The following is a 13579-nucleotide window of genomic DNA, read 5'->3' as shown; positions in this document are numbered from 1 at the left end:
AAATGGGGATAGGGCGTAGAGATGCTATAAGTTTCGGCCCAGGGAGCTACTCAGGCCTGGAGTTGTCCTTTAAAGTAAAAGACCAGGGAGCCCCACCTCAAATCCTGTGGTTATCACTAGGATTTTGGACTGCTGTGAAAATTCCCACCTAGGAGCAAGTTTCCTGAAACTCAGAACAGGACTTCAGTCTCTCACATTTACAAATACACTCTTGTCTGAGCTTGTTACAATGGGGAGCCTGCTACATGAACAGCCTATTTCTTCTTTCAAGTTGCAAGAAAACAGGAACACTTCTGGAGAGTTACTCAGGTTCAAGGACTACTTGCACTTTTTCTTTTAAGAAAACAGATTTATGTGATATCAATATTGTTTTCCTTAGCAATATACTGTTTTTCAATCATAAATGAAAGATGCTCCTGTCACCGATTGCTAAAAGATGCAATTAAAGAGCCAGCAAAACAAGGTGTTCTTTCCCCTTTTCACTGGGGAAGACAGAAGACTGCGGGAAGTGAGGCTGTTGTGGAAAAGGAGGCCAGGCCAGCAGAGAGCAGTATTTTATCAGGAACACCATTTCCCCAGGGATGGGGCAAAATAATACAGTATTTATTTCTCATATATGTTCATAAACAGTGCTGCGGTTAGGAGTAGACATCCCAAAGAATGGGCCTGTAATGCTGTGGGGTTTTTTCCTTCCTGTGAAAAGCATCATTTATGTGCATGGGGAACAGTTCTCAGTCTGTTCTTGGAAACCCCCTGGCCTCATCTGGGGCCGTGGAAGGGAGTATAGATGGTTTAAAAGGTTTTGCATTTGTTCCTGAGACTTTCTCATATGCAGTACTGTGGTCATTCCTAAGATTAACTCAAGCCATATAGTCTGAGGTTTGTAACGTTTTCAAGGATGGTGCCTACGTATTAAATATATGACTTATATGTGCACGTTTAGATTCATAGCTTGATGTCTTATACATATCAACCTGAGCTAGAATGCAGGTTATTTGGAACCAGTTATTTGGGAAACTATCTCACTTCAGTGTTATAAGAACAATTGTGTTGGATGTCTGGATGAGAATTAATAAACAGTGATCAAAGAAAAATTGTACAAATATGAGAAACTGTATAATTAAAAGGTTATTTCACCAGTTCAGTCTTGACTATTGTAACAAGTTTCTATTCGAGATATAAATACAAGGTCAGTATTTTTGGCACAGCGTACCCATGAACTGCACACCATTGGTATGTTGTTTTGTGCAAGCCAGGTAGTAACATACGCCAAATTACGTAAAATACTCCATCTCTTCACATCCTCAGAGGGGCACACAGGAGTTCAACCCGCTGACATGTGGCCAGCAATAGAGTTCGGGCTGCCTTATGTGGACCCAGATGCACATGTGCGGTTTTGAACATCTGCCCTCTGAGAGCTGCAGTTAATTAAGGCTCCCTGTGCAGAGCATGTTTCCCTCGGTGCTGCCACCCCTGCCCTGCCTGGGGATTGGCTCTTCCAGGCAGCAGCGCAGGTTTGGGAAGTTCTAAGGGGCGAGGAGTCTGTTCCCAGCTCGTGGCTGGTGCTGGTGCTACTGAAGCTGGCGTAGCCGTCCACAGGTGCTCAGGCAGCAGCCTCCCAACTGCTGTTGCTCTGCATCTCAATTCCCAGCTGTGTCCTGGGTCCCAGATGCTCCCCAGCACTTAATTAATGATGCTATTAATACTATTGCATGTTTAAGGTACAAAAGAGTACCTCAGGTAACTCCCTGAGATATTTCATTTGAAGATTTTGGAGTTCCTCTGCTAACAGCAGTCCAGGAAGCTGGAAGTCTGGCTTCTATGATTCTATGATTCTAAGTCCTATCCCACAGCAGGCCGAGTTGGGATTGCCTGAAGAAGAAAAATATTCTGGAAATACTAAGGGAAGGTAACAGCAACTAAACCTACAGCTCAAATTCCCCTCCAAGATCCATTTTTTACCTTCATCTCAAAGAACAAATTAGACTAGTGCTGATCTTCAGCAGAAAAATTCAACAGTGAAAATTAAGCTTGTTTCCCTTTGATCTGAGTCCTACAACTCCTTTATCTCCCTGCTGCAAACCACACGTCTGTAGCGTTTGCTGTGATATTTTATCCTCACGTCCTCCCTGTATCCCTGAGCAGGATAGGTAGCTCTGCAGTCCTGTCACTTGCCTGAAGCCCCACATGGCACCTGCTGTTCTCTGATGCTCTCCACTGTGGTTCCCCATCATTCCTTCCCAACATTTCTAGCAAGGCAGGACTTGGCACATACTGTGGCTTCTCCGGAGCTGCATCTGTCCCTGGTCAGAGGGCCATGGTCAAACTAGATAAATGCTGAGTTGCCATTTCCTTTCCTACAGAGAAAGCATAAATAAGATATTTCTCCGTCTCCTCTGACAAACTCATAGAAATTAAACATCTTTGAGACATTTACATTTCTGGCAATTGTGGCTGAAACTAGTAACTGGTTCAAAAGTTTTGGAGGGGCAGCAGGTGGGCAAAACAATCACATAAGCCTCTTATTCTGAGGAAATAATGATCAAAACATGCCTTTGCCGTATTCACATGTAGGCCCTCCACTGACTGCTTTGCTTTTCTAGTTCTGTCTTTGCTTTTCTCATGATGCTTCAACAATTTCTGTGATCTGAAGTAATCCATCTTTTTGTCTTCCAGGATTTTTTTCTCGAGCTAAAGGTATTGCGTGGCAATAAGTTCAAACTCTGAAGCACTCTAGAATTGGGCCAGGTAAGTATATTTTGTTCTTGCTCTATAGTAGGGTGTAATAGATGGTCTTAGTGGCTTTCATTGGATTTGTTTAGGATAAATGCTGGATCGTATCACAGAGGGTGTCTCCCAAGGGATGTCACTGATGTTTTCATTAGTGCTCGCGGCTGTAGTACCACAAAACAGAAAAGCCAAGCAGGTCTCTGCTAGTCCTCACTGCTGTTCATAAGCCATGGGCAGAAATGAGCTGTGACTTTGAAAATGCTGCCTCAACGTGGTCTTTTGGTGCCCTACAGGCTGAAGTTCTTCACAAATTTATCATGACCTACATAATTGACCTATATTATGTGTCTATTTGTTAAATAGGTTGCACTAATTAGAAACATGAATGGGGATGGCTTAGCGGTTATTTATTTATACTGAGGTGTGTGCCTGTTGTTTGGAGTGACGTATGGGAGGATCATTTCCAGATTTTCCCCCTCTGCCCCCTCCATATTTGACCTGTGCCTTGGATTATTGCAAAAAAAAGTTAATTGATTCTGCTTTCAGAGAAAAAAAAGTAAAATTGTTTTTATTGCTCTTCTAGGCAAGGGGATATATCCTTGTGCATGTCTGTACACAAGAAAATTAAGCATGAGGGAGAAAATACAGCAAAATTTTCAAACCCTTGTCTTGTAGGGCAGTGAGTAGGGGCCGAGTGTGCTTTGCACTTTGGTCACTCTATTGAGACACATTTCTAGGCTGGGAAACAGCATTACTACACCCTGCTGATATTTGAACATTTTATAATGAATGCGTTTATTTCTCCTTGCACTTGTGCCTCACTTGCAGACTGTAGGAGCTGTTTGAAATCTAGGGTGACGTTCAAATGTGGTGAGTTTAATGGAATTGCACCTGCTCCCAGCAAGTATGAATTTTGCTTTTAATGTTTTAGACGGAGGTCCAAAGCACGGCTGATTGGCCTCTAGGGGCAGATTTGGATCACGGCTTTAAAACAGATGTCCTCTACTACAAACCCTAGCAGTTGTATTAACAATGCTGTCAGGCAGTTTCCACTGCTATGTCCTCATTCATACAGACAGGGTGCGCAGAGTGTAATCTAATTAAGGAGAATTCCCCAGATTTTTTTCATGTCTGCTATCAGTGCGTTTTTAACTTCTGCAAATTCATTAGAAATGCATCCATCTGTGGGCTGTCACATAGCACTGTGTTGAATATTATCTGTAATTCCTTCAAGAAGCTTGTTTTGAAGAAAAAATGGGCGGGGAGGATGAGTAAAATGAAAACAAATTGCTACCATTTTTAACTGTTAACAACTTCAGGAATTGTTCCCCGTGTCTCGTGTTAGGGGTGTAATGTATGTTCTACCAGTGAGTGTGTGGGCAAAGCGTTTGTTCAAATATGTATATTATTCATTAGCTGGTTGTCAAGTGGCACAGGTTTGTCTAGCTGAATAGACAGCCCGTGCCTTGACCAGGCTTTTGTTAATAAAGATTTTTATGATCTTGTCATAATCTTGGAGTCAATTGCAAATATTCTGAGGGAGAACAAAGTCCTTTCTCACCTTATCATTCTGCTTCCTCTGCAGAAAATTGATCCCAACTTCTTCTATAGAGCTTTTGAGAGCTATTACAGTATGATGTATGACATTAAGGTTCAAAAAAGCAGCTTTTGGTAAAAATGTTCTGGTTTTAAAAAACATTTTGTGCATGATATTTGAAACCTAGAATAATTTAGCTTCAAACTGTTCTCATGAGGTTCCCATGCTCAAACTAGGGCCAAATTTGAAGTTTGATCAAGTTGCTTAAACCCTTGTCCAGTTGAGGGTTTAGTATCTCCAAGGATGGACACTGTCTGGGCCATGTCCCAGGACTGAACCACCCATAAGGTGAAATTTGTTTCCTGATGCCTAATAGGAACTTGCCATGTTCCAGCTTGTGCCCATCACTTCTTGTGCTGTCACTGAAGATCTCTTGGAAGAGCCCTGCTCCGTCTTCTCTTCTTTAGGTAGCTGCAGATAGCAATAAGCTCTCCCCTTTGCTTTCCCTTTTCCACGTTGAACAAACAAGTACTGAATGGAGGGGTAGGTTCTCTTCCCTCTCCTGCTGGGTCCTCTTTTGCTAATACAGCCCAGGGCGTGGTTGGCCAAGAGCATGCTGCTGATCCTGGTCAGCTTGGCCCCTGGGGCCTTTTCCATGGAGCTAGCCCTCAGTCTGTCCCCTTGCGTGGGGATTTCTGCCTGTCCCGGGGCAGGAAGTGGCATGTGCCTTTGCTGGACCTCATGAGGCTCCTGTCAGCCCACGAGGTCCCTCTGAAGAGCAGCCCTGTCCTCCAGCTTGGTGCTGGAGTGCAAACTTGCTGAGAGTACGTTGCATCCCATCTTCCAGGTCATTAACGAAGACCTAGATAGTATCAACCTCTGAAAAATGCCCTTAGTAATCAGTTGCCAGTTAGACTGCTGACTACAGACAGTAGTTGTGGGTTTTGTGCAATGATTTGCGACATCGCATGATTACTTGTTTTCACACTGTTTAGTTTCATGCCAAATTTTCTCTGTGTGTCTTGTGGTATTTTCCATGACTATTATATAAAGAATGTTAGAAGCAATTTAAAATTATAAGGAACAGAAAACTGAAAGTGTCTGTCTTTCCTTAATATTGATAATATTCTATTGCTCGATGTGTGTAGAAATGGAGATATGGAAATAAAGCTGGCTGCTGACTCCCCCCTATGTATATAACCCAAGGTATCCAATCTTAAAATTCATAGAATCATAGAATCATTAAGGTTGGAAAAGACCTCTAAGATCATCGAGTCAACCCAACACCACCATGCCCACTAAACCATGTCCCTAAGCACCACATCTACACGTCTTTTAAATACTTCCAGGGATGGTGACTCAACCACCTCCCTGGGCAGCCTGTTCCAAGAGTGTTTGACCACTCTTTCAGTAAAGAAATTTTTCCTAATGTCCAGTCTAAACCTCCCTTGGCGCAGCTTGAAGCCATTTCCTCTCGTCCTATCGCTAGTTACTTGGGAGAAGAGACCAACACCCACCTCGCTACAACCTCCTTTCAGGTAGTTGTAGAGTGCGATAAGGTCTCCCGTCAACCTCCTCTTCTTCAGACTAAACAGTCCCAGTTCCCTCAGCCACTCCTCATACGACTTGTTCTCCAGACCCTTCACCAGCTTCGTTGCCCTTCTCTGGACACGCTCCAGCACCTCCATGTCCTTCTTGTAGTGAGGGGCCCAAAACCGAACACAGTATTCGAGGTGTGGCCTCACCAGTGCCAAGTACAGGGGCACAATCACCTCCCTACTCCTGCTGGCCACACTAGTTCTGATACAGGCCAGGATGCCGTTAGCCGCCTTGGCCACCTGGGCACACTGCTGGCTCATGTTCAGCCGGCTGTCAACCAGCACCCCCAGATCCTTTTCCTCTGGGCAGCTTTCCAGCCACTCTTCCCCAAGCCTGTAGCGTTGCATGGGGTTGTTATGACCCAAAAGCAGGACCCGGTGCTTGGCCGTGTTAAACCTCATACAATTGACCTCAGCCCAGGTCCTGTCTGCAGAGGACAATCCAGCCTGTCCAGGTCCCTTTGCAGAGCCTTCCTACCCTCAAGAAGATCAACACTCCCACTGAACTTGGTGTCATCTGCAAACTTACTGAGGGAGCACTCGATCCCCTCATCCAGATCATTGATAAAGATATTAAACAAGACCGGCCCCAAAACTGAGCCCTGGGGAACACCACTTGTGACCGGCCGCCAACTGGATTTAACTCCGTTGACCACAACTCTCTGGGCTCGGCCGTCCAGCCAGTTTTTTACCCAGCGAAGAGTGCAGCTGTCTAAGCCATGAGCCGCCAGCTTCTCTAGGAGAATGCTGTGGGAGACAGTGTCAAAAGCTTTACTAAAGTCCAGGTAGACCACATCCACAGCCTTTCCCTCATCCACTAGGCGGGTCATGTGGTCATAGAAGGAGATCAGGTTGGTCAAGCAGGACCTGCCTTTCATGAACCCGTGCTGGCTGGGCCTGATCCCCTGGTTGTCCTGCACATGGCTTGTGAGCGCCCTCAAGATGAACCGCTCCATAATCTTCCCTGGCACCGAGGTCAGGCTGTAGTTCCCTGGATCCTCCTTCTGGCCCTTCTTGTAGATGGGCATCACACTGGCAAGCCTCCAGTTGTCCGGGACCTCCCCTATTAACCAGGACTGCTGATAAATGATGGAGAGCGGCTCGGCAAGCTCCTCCGCCAGCTCCTTCAGTACTCTCAGGTGGATCCCATCCAGCCCCAATAGACTTGTGAGCATCCAGGTGGCGTAGCAGGTCATTAACTGCTTCCTTTTGGATTATGGGGGGTTTATCCTGCTCTTCTTCCCTCTGTTCCAGCTCAGGGGGCTGAATACCCTGAGGATGACTGGTCTGACTATTAAAGACTGAGGCAAAGAAGGCATTAAGTATCTCAGCCTTTTCCTCATCCTCGGTGGCAATGTTCCCCCCCGCATCCAATAAAGGATGGAGATTCTCCTTGGCTCTCTTTTTGTTGTTAATATATTTGTAAAAACATCTTTTGTTATCTCTTACGACAGTGGCCAGATTGCATTTTAGCTGGGCTTTTGCCTTTCTAATTTTCTCTCTGCACGACCTAACGAGATCCCTGTACTCTTCTTGAGTTGCCTGCCTCTTCTTCCACAAGTGGTAAACTCTCCTTTTTTTCCCGAGTCCCAGCAAGAGCTCCCTGTTCAGCCAGGCCGGTCATCTTCCCTGCCAGTTCTTCTTACAGCACATGGAGATAGCCTGCTCCTGCACCTTTAAGACTTCCTTCTTCAAGAACGTCCTGCCTTCCTGGACCCCTTTGCCCTTCAGGACTGTCTCCCACTCTCTCAACCAGTGTCCTGAACAGGCCAAAGTCTGCCCTCTGGAATTCCATGGTAGCAGTTTTGCTGACCCCCCTTCTTTTTCACCAAGAATTGAGAATTCTATCATTTCATGGTCACTAAGCCCAAGATGGCCTCCGACCACCACATCTTTTACCTGTCCTTCTCTGTTTGTGAACAGCAGGTCAAGCGAGGCACCTCCCCTGGTAGGCTCAGTTACCAGCTGCGTCAGGAAGTTATCCTCCACACACTCCAGGAACCTCCTCCACTGTTTCCTCTCTGCCGTGTGGTATTTCCAGCAGACATCCGGAAAGTTGAAGTCCCCCACGAGAACAAGGGCTAGCGACTGTGAGACTTCTGCCAGCCGCTTCTGACCTGAAGAGTTACTAGCACATGTTTCTTCATTGTACAAAAATGTGACTGGGTCAGATTAAAGAGCAAAAACTACCTCCAGAGGCCCATTTCAATGTGACAGTGCAGTCTGAGGCAGCACAGACTTCTCTTACACTGCCTTCCTTGAGCAACAAGAGGAGCTGAAGCCACAGGGGTCTGAGACACAGCTCTGTGAGTTTCGCTTCATGAAACTTTCATGTCAGCTTTACAGAGGGAGATGTAAATAGCTGTTCACAGGTGCTCTTCTTGTATTTATCTCAGATGCTGCAGGGGAACACATCAGAAACAAACCTTGACTTTAATTTAGGGTACCTTCAAAAATGTGGCATTGTGTCCAGAGGACTATGCCCAGCTTAGACATCTGCATCAGATCCGAGTGCAGTATTGTTTTCTTCTTCGCTGAATGTCACTTCTTGTGCCCTGAGAGCCATTTTTGGAGGTGCTCTGCTGTTCCAGTTCCCCTTGAGGAGGAGTTCACTGCTCCCAGTCCTCCATGTGGTTTTGCCTGACGCTGTACATTGGTGATGAACGCTTAGAGACTCATAAGGGATAATGATCCAGAAAGTCACTTTTCTGCTCTGAAACACTGTGAACCTCTCATTTGTTAGGAGGTGCCTAAAGTTTTGTGTGTGAAATAATCATCAAGCACCTTTGAAAGAAAAGAAGTATTCTCAGTTGTTTTTTTTGTGTCTTGCACCAACTACTGACAAGTAAATATTAGTGGCAGCCTGTGGTTAGCCTTCAATCATTTATACTTCAGGAGCTGCAGGGCTGTTCTCCGGTATTTCTAAGCTTCCTTGAAGAAGCAAACTAATTTTCAGTGATTTAGTTCCTATAAAATGAACGTATTTTCTAGTGCCGCAGTGATAAATGCACTGTTGGTTATAAACCACTTGTATGCCAGGGTGAATGTAGAAGTGCCTGGGTGAATACTTATGATCAGCTCAGAGAAGCAAACATAAGAAATGTCTGCTTTTCAACCTGAGGCACTTTAAGAAGACTTTTTTCCAAAACCAGCCTCCCTGCCCTTTGAGGACTGGGCTTTTTGGGGCACCCACCTTCGGCACCCAAAAATGCAGACACCAAAACCCATTAATTGCTTTTGAATATAGAGTGTTTTCTCTTGTGCCACATTTTTTTCTCAGTAAATGGGGTCACCTACCTGTCTTCTAACATAATTTATGAAAATAAGTCTCTTCTTGCAAAATGTAATCTTAGTCTCTCTGATGAGCTCAGTTACTTTGATATCGTGATGCAGAAAAATTATGCTGTAAGTGAGATTTTCAGAAGTGAGTTTTGACGTGAGGCACCTGTGTGCTGGTTTGAGCCACCTTCACGCTCAACATGAAACCGAAACTGTGCATTTGTTGGAGAATAAGCAAATGAAACAATTGCTATGTTTTAATAGAATGTATAACTGTGGTTGTCTGGAAAGGTGATGTATTAACAAGTTAAAATATTTTGGGTGGGTAACTCTGTGAATTTAGAAAAGCTATTTTTTGGTTCAGCTAATGAACTGAAAAGCTAATCAGTTGCAGACTAGTACTTGAAATATCCTAAAGGGACCCATTTCTAAAATTTTCTGAGTATAGTCTTTGATGAATAGTTTGGCCATGGTTTTCAGGCAGTCATTACCTCGGGTCTTGATGCAGAAAGCAGTTGCAAGGAAGCTTGCTCAGAAGAGCAGGCAGGTGTCCTGAGTGCTATCATGGAGCCTGGTCTGAAGAGGGCTGCTCAGTCCCGGGGAGATGCTAAGAGCTTGGCTTACAGTAAAGTTTGCAGGAACAGAGAGGGCTCAGCATTTTCACACTCTCTTTGAAATTGAAGCCAGGCTTTGGAGAGAGTGGGGTGGGAAACAAGGTAATAGCCTTCATCCTTGCCAGTGTGGGCTTCAGAGCTGGGTCTTCTGGATCAAAGAGCAGACAAGACCCCAAGCTTCACATTCCCCACACCCCAGTTGTGTTCCTCTAACCAACTTGGGAAGCTGGGATAGTGGGGAACCAGAACCACTGGTGGTGAGTGGGTGGGAAGGGGAAGGAGCCATGGCTGTGTGGCCCACTGAGAATGCGGGAGCTGGGACGATGAAGGGAGAAGCCTCAGAGCTGTGTCCTGCCGACCTGGCTGCACCAGCCTGTTCCTCCCCCTCAAGCCCTTCTGTCCAGCCCATCAGAGCTACTAGGGAAGCAAAGCATAGCAAAACTGAGGACTTTCCCAGAAGCAGTAGAGGTTGCTTGTGTTAGGGACCACAGAGCCAGAGCAGGGGATCTGCAGAGGCCTGCTCAATAGAGGTACCGGCTGGCCTTCTGCAGTCAACGGGGGAAGCCCTTTTTGCGGGCAATTCAGCTGTTTGAAGAGCACAGCATCCCAGAGGGATGGGGGAATCAGGTGCTAAACCTTCCCTTATGTTCCCAGCGTAAAGGGAAAGAAAAATGCATTTGGGTTGACCTGGCACCAGCCCGTCTGCCTACCTCCCATGAAAACCACTTCACCTCTAGCTTGTCCTCATGAATAACGGGGGTTTGAATTTACCAAGTGAAGTAATCAGCCCCTCCAGCCTGCTATTCATTACTCCAATTAACAATCAGTTGCCTGAAAAATGGGCCAATCTGTTTCTTGGGGAGCTGCATAGAAAATCCACAAGGCAAGCCAATTAGCATACCAGCCCTCACCGTCTAGGGAATTTAATTTAGTTATTTGGTTGATCTAAGTACCAAAATATTGTTGTTTTGTTATGGAGCATATAATGTTTGTTAAATGGCTGAAATCCCCCGAGGCCCATATGCTGCTGATATTCTCTGCGTCCTTCCGAGCCGGCAGAGGCAATAAGGCAAAACTGTTTTGTCCCGCACATGGCCCCTGTATTTTCCTGGCACGACATGGCAGCTGGACGCAGGCAGAACAAACCTTTGCCACCGGGGTGGGCGGGATAGCTTCCCTCTGAAATAGTTGCACACTTGAGCAAGCCCATTGTCTGCCTAGAAAGCATTTCAACCGCCTCTTACCAGGCAGCCGCTGCGTACAAAAAGTACGCAGAGCCAGTGTTCGGACAACCTGTCTGCACAGCATATTGTGTGGGGGCAATTAGTTTGCAAATTGCCCATTTGCACATCCGCACATGAATTAGTTACATTGCTCCCACAGGATTTATTATTCTTATCATTACTATTAAGGAAGGCCCATGAATAAATAAGGTAATTTGGACAAACGCCTTTCTCCCCACATGCACGCAGTTCTTGCCTCTTCCTTGGAGAGGACAGGCAATGGGTGGGATCCCTGGGAGGAAAAGAGTGGTTCCCAGGGATGTTGCCTCTGTGTGTTTCTGAGCCTGTGGATTGATGCTGGTGTAATGGTGGCATGCGTTGTGCGAAGTTTTTTGCTCATTTAATAGCATTTTTTTTTCTGGTGAGAGAAAATATATGACAGCTGTCAGCTTGTACTGCCATGCTGGTGCACATGCTCTGTGCTTGGAGATGTGACCCCAATCCTGTAACTGAACTGCTCCTTCATTTCTGGAGAAATCCCATGTTGGGGTTTCAACAGCCAAAGAAGTACCAGAGCCACCAATATATTCAGCCTGATTTAAGAACACCAGTTTTATTCTGGTCTGAATTTGCTGGAGTTGTTGGAGAGTCATGTTGGAAGAAAAGAAGTCTAACTGAATGGACAGTCCTGCTCAGTGTTCGCACCACGTTTAGTTCTCCAGTTCAAAAACCCAAACTGCAGATCACTGCTACGTAGTCAGCAGAAGAAAAATACAGATGAGGTGTGGCTCTATCTGTCACACTCAGGCATTTTGGTCAGACATTTCAATTAATCTGTACATGCCAAAGAAAGAGTTTGTACTCTTACCACCTTTGATAATCTTGGCAGATGTCTAAGGATTCAGTTATCCAGCTTTGAACCTGCTGATGTTTCTCCACCATCACGAGGAAGGAGAAGGGCCCTCGTGAGCTGGGTTTCAGCTCAGCTGCTTACCTTGCATGCCTTGCAGACCCTAATGTAACTATTCAGCTTCTGCTATATCATCACCTTCTGGACCACTGGATTTAAGCCAGATGTCCAGACCCTTGGCAGTCCAGGGGCTACTGCCAGGGCTGTGAGAAGTTATAGAAAAGCAAGTTATGGTCAGGAGGCGTGAATGTGCTACATGGACATCTGCATTTCTTCTGGGAAATCTCAGAGGCTGCTGTTATAGATGCTGTGTAGGACTATTTTTAACTTCAAGTAGTTGATCAGGGTAAAGAAAGAAAACTTACTGCTCTGCAAATATCTTTGACAGCTGTAAAGACTTTGAAAAATACTGTTATAACAAGAATTTGCTCTTGAATTATTTGGCATAGTGGCTGACTTTAATGAAGGTCTGTGCATTTGCAGTAAGTCATCCACTTTGTTCCTGTCCAGCCTGGCTCTGGTGGCTTGTTCTCTGACACACAACTCTGCTCTGGCACATCTTCCTTCGCTGCATTCGTTGTTCCTTGTTTATTACAAGAAAAAGACATAAAAAGCCCACAGGCATTGGGTGCCTGATTTTCTGGGCTGCTGTGAGTATTCATAGCTTTCAGTGGGAATTGGGTAGAGTGGGGCACATGTGAAAACCAGACCCATGTCACGGATCTGTAGTCAGCAGTGAAGCATCCCAGGTTACTTGATGTTTTCCCAAACAGCCAGTATCTTGCCGAGTGAGGCCAGGAAGGGATGACCAAGGCAGTATGATTCCCATGCTGCTTTTGCAATTTTGTAGGACTATTTTTTTCCACTAGACTATTTAGAAGGCAAAATGCAAGGACTCTTCCTTTCCAATTACAGAATTTGTGAAGGCAAAAGAAGTTGCAACTTTCCTGACCTTCTCCTCCAGAAATTCAACATGTATTTTCTTGTGCTCCGATTAGGTGAGTTACCTATGGCAAATCTCCCTCTACATCTCTGTTGCTCAGTCCCCAATGGCCACGAAACAACAACAAAACAAAACAAAAAGAGAAAAATCTATCTCTGCCTCATATCTTTATGCCCTAGTTTTTGATAATGTCTTTTCTGGGGGTGAATAATTTTACTGTACCCCATGTACTCATGACACCATGTATGAACAGCCAAGTTCATAGTTGGCACAGTTAAGACAGCCCATTTTTTTGGCTGCTGTAAATAACATTTACATGGTGAAATCCATGGTGAAAAACATGTCCCTTCTTTCTTATCTAAATTCATCTCACTTCAGAAGGAGAATGTGTTCCAACCATGGCATTTTATTCAACCTTTTCTTCAGCTATTTTAGGCACCATCCCAACAGGCTGCCTCCAGTCACCATCTTTTTCCATGGAGATGTAGACTTGTGTTTGGCTGTAGCTTTTTTGAAAACAATGATGTATTTCTGCAGGTGGGTAAATTTGTCTGCATATCTGACCTGACTCTGCTATTTAGCGCTCATTTTTGAATCCTCTGCAAATGTGATAAAAACCCAGTAACATTTATTGTTTCTTTGCAGCCCGGTGGTTAACCAAACTCTTCTGGGCTGAGAAAAGGCTGGTGTTGATTTGAGAATTTAGCAGTTAAATAGATTTAAAACTGGTCAATATGGGCCCAGC

This window comes from Calonectris borealis, chromosome 3, assembly GCF_964195595.1.
Source record: "Calonectris borealis chromosome 3, bCalBor7.hap1.2, whole genome shotgun sequence".
NCBI classification, from domain to species: domain Eukaryota; kingdom Metazoa; phylum Chordata; class Aves; order Procellariiformes; family Procellariidae; genus Calonectris; species Calonectris borealis.
Note: the sequence above shows the minus strand (reverse complement) of the source record.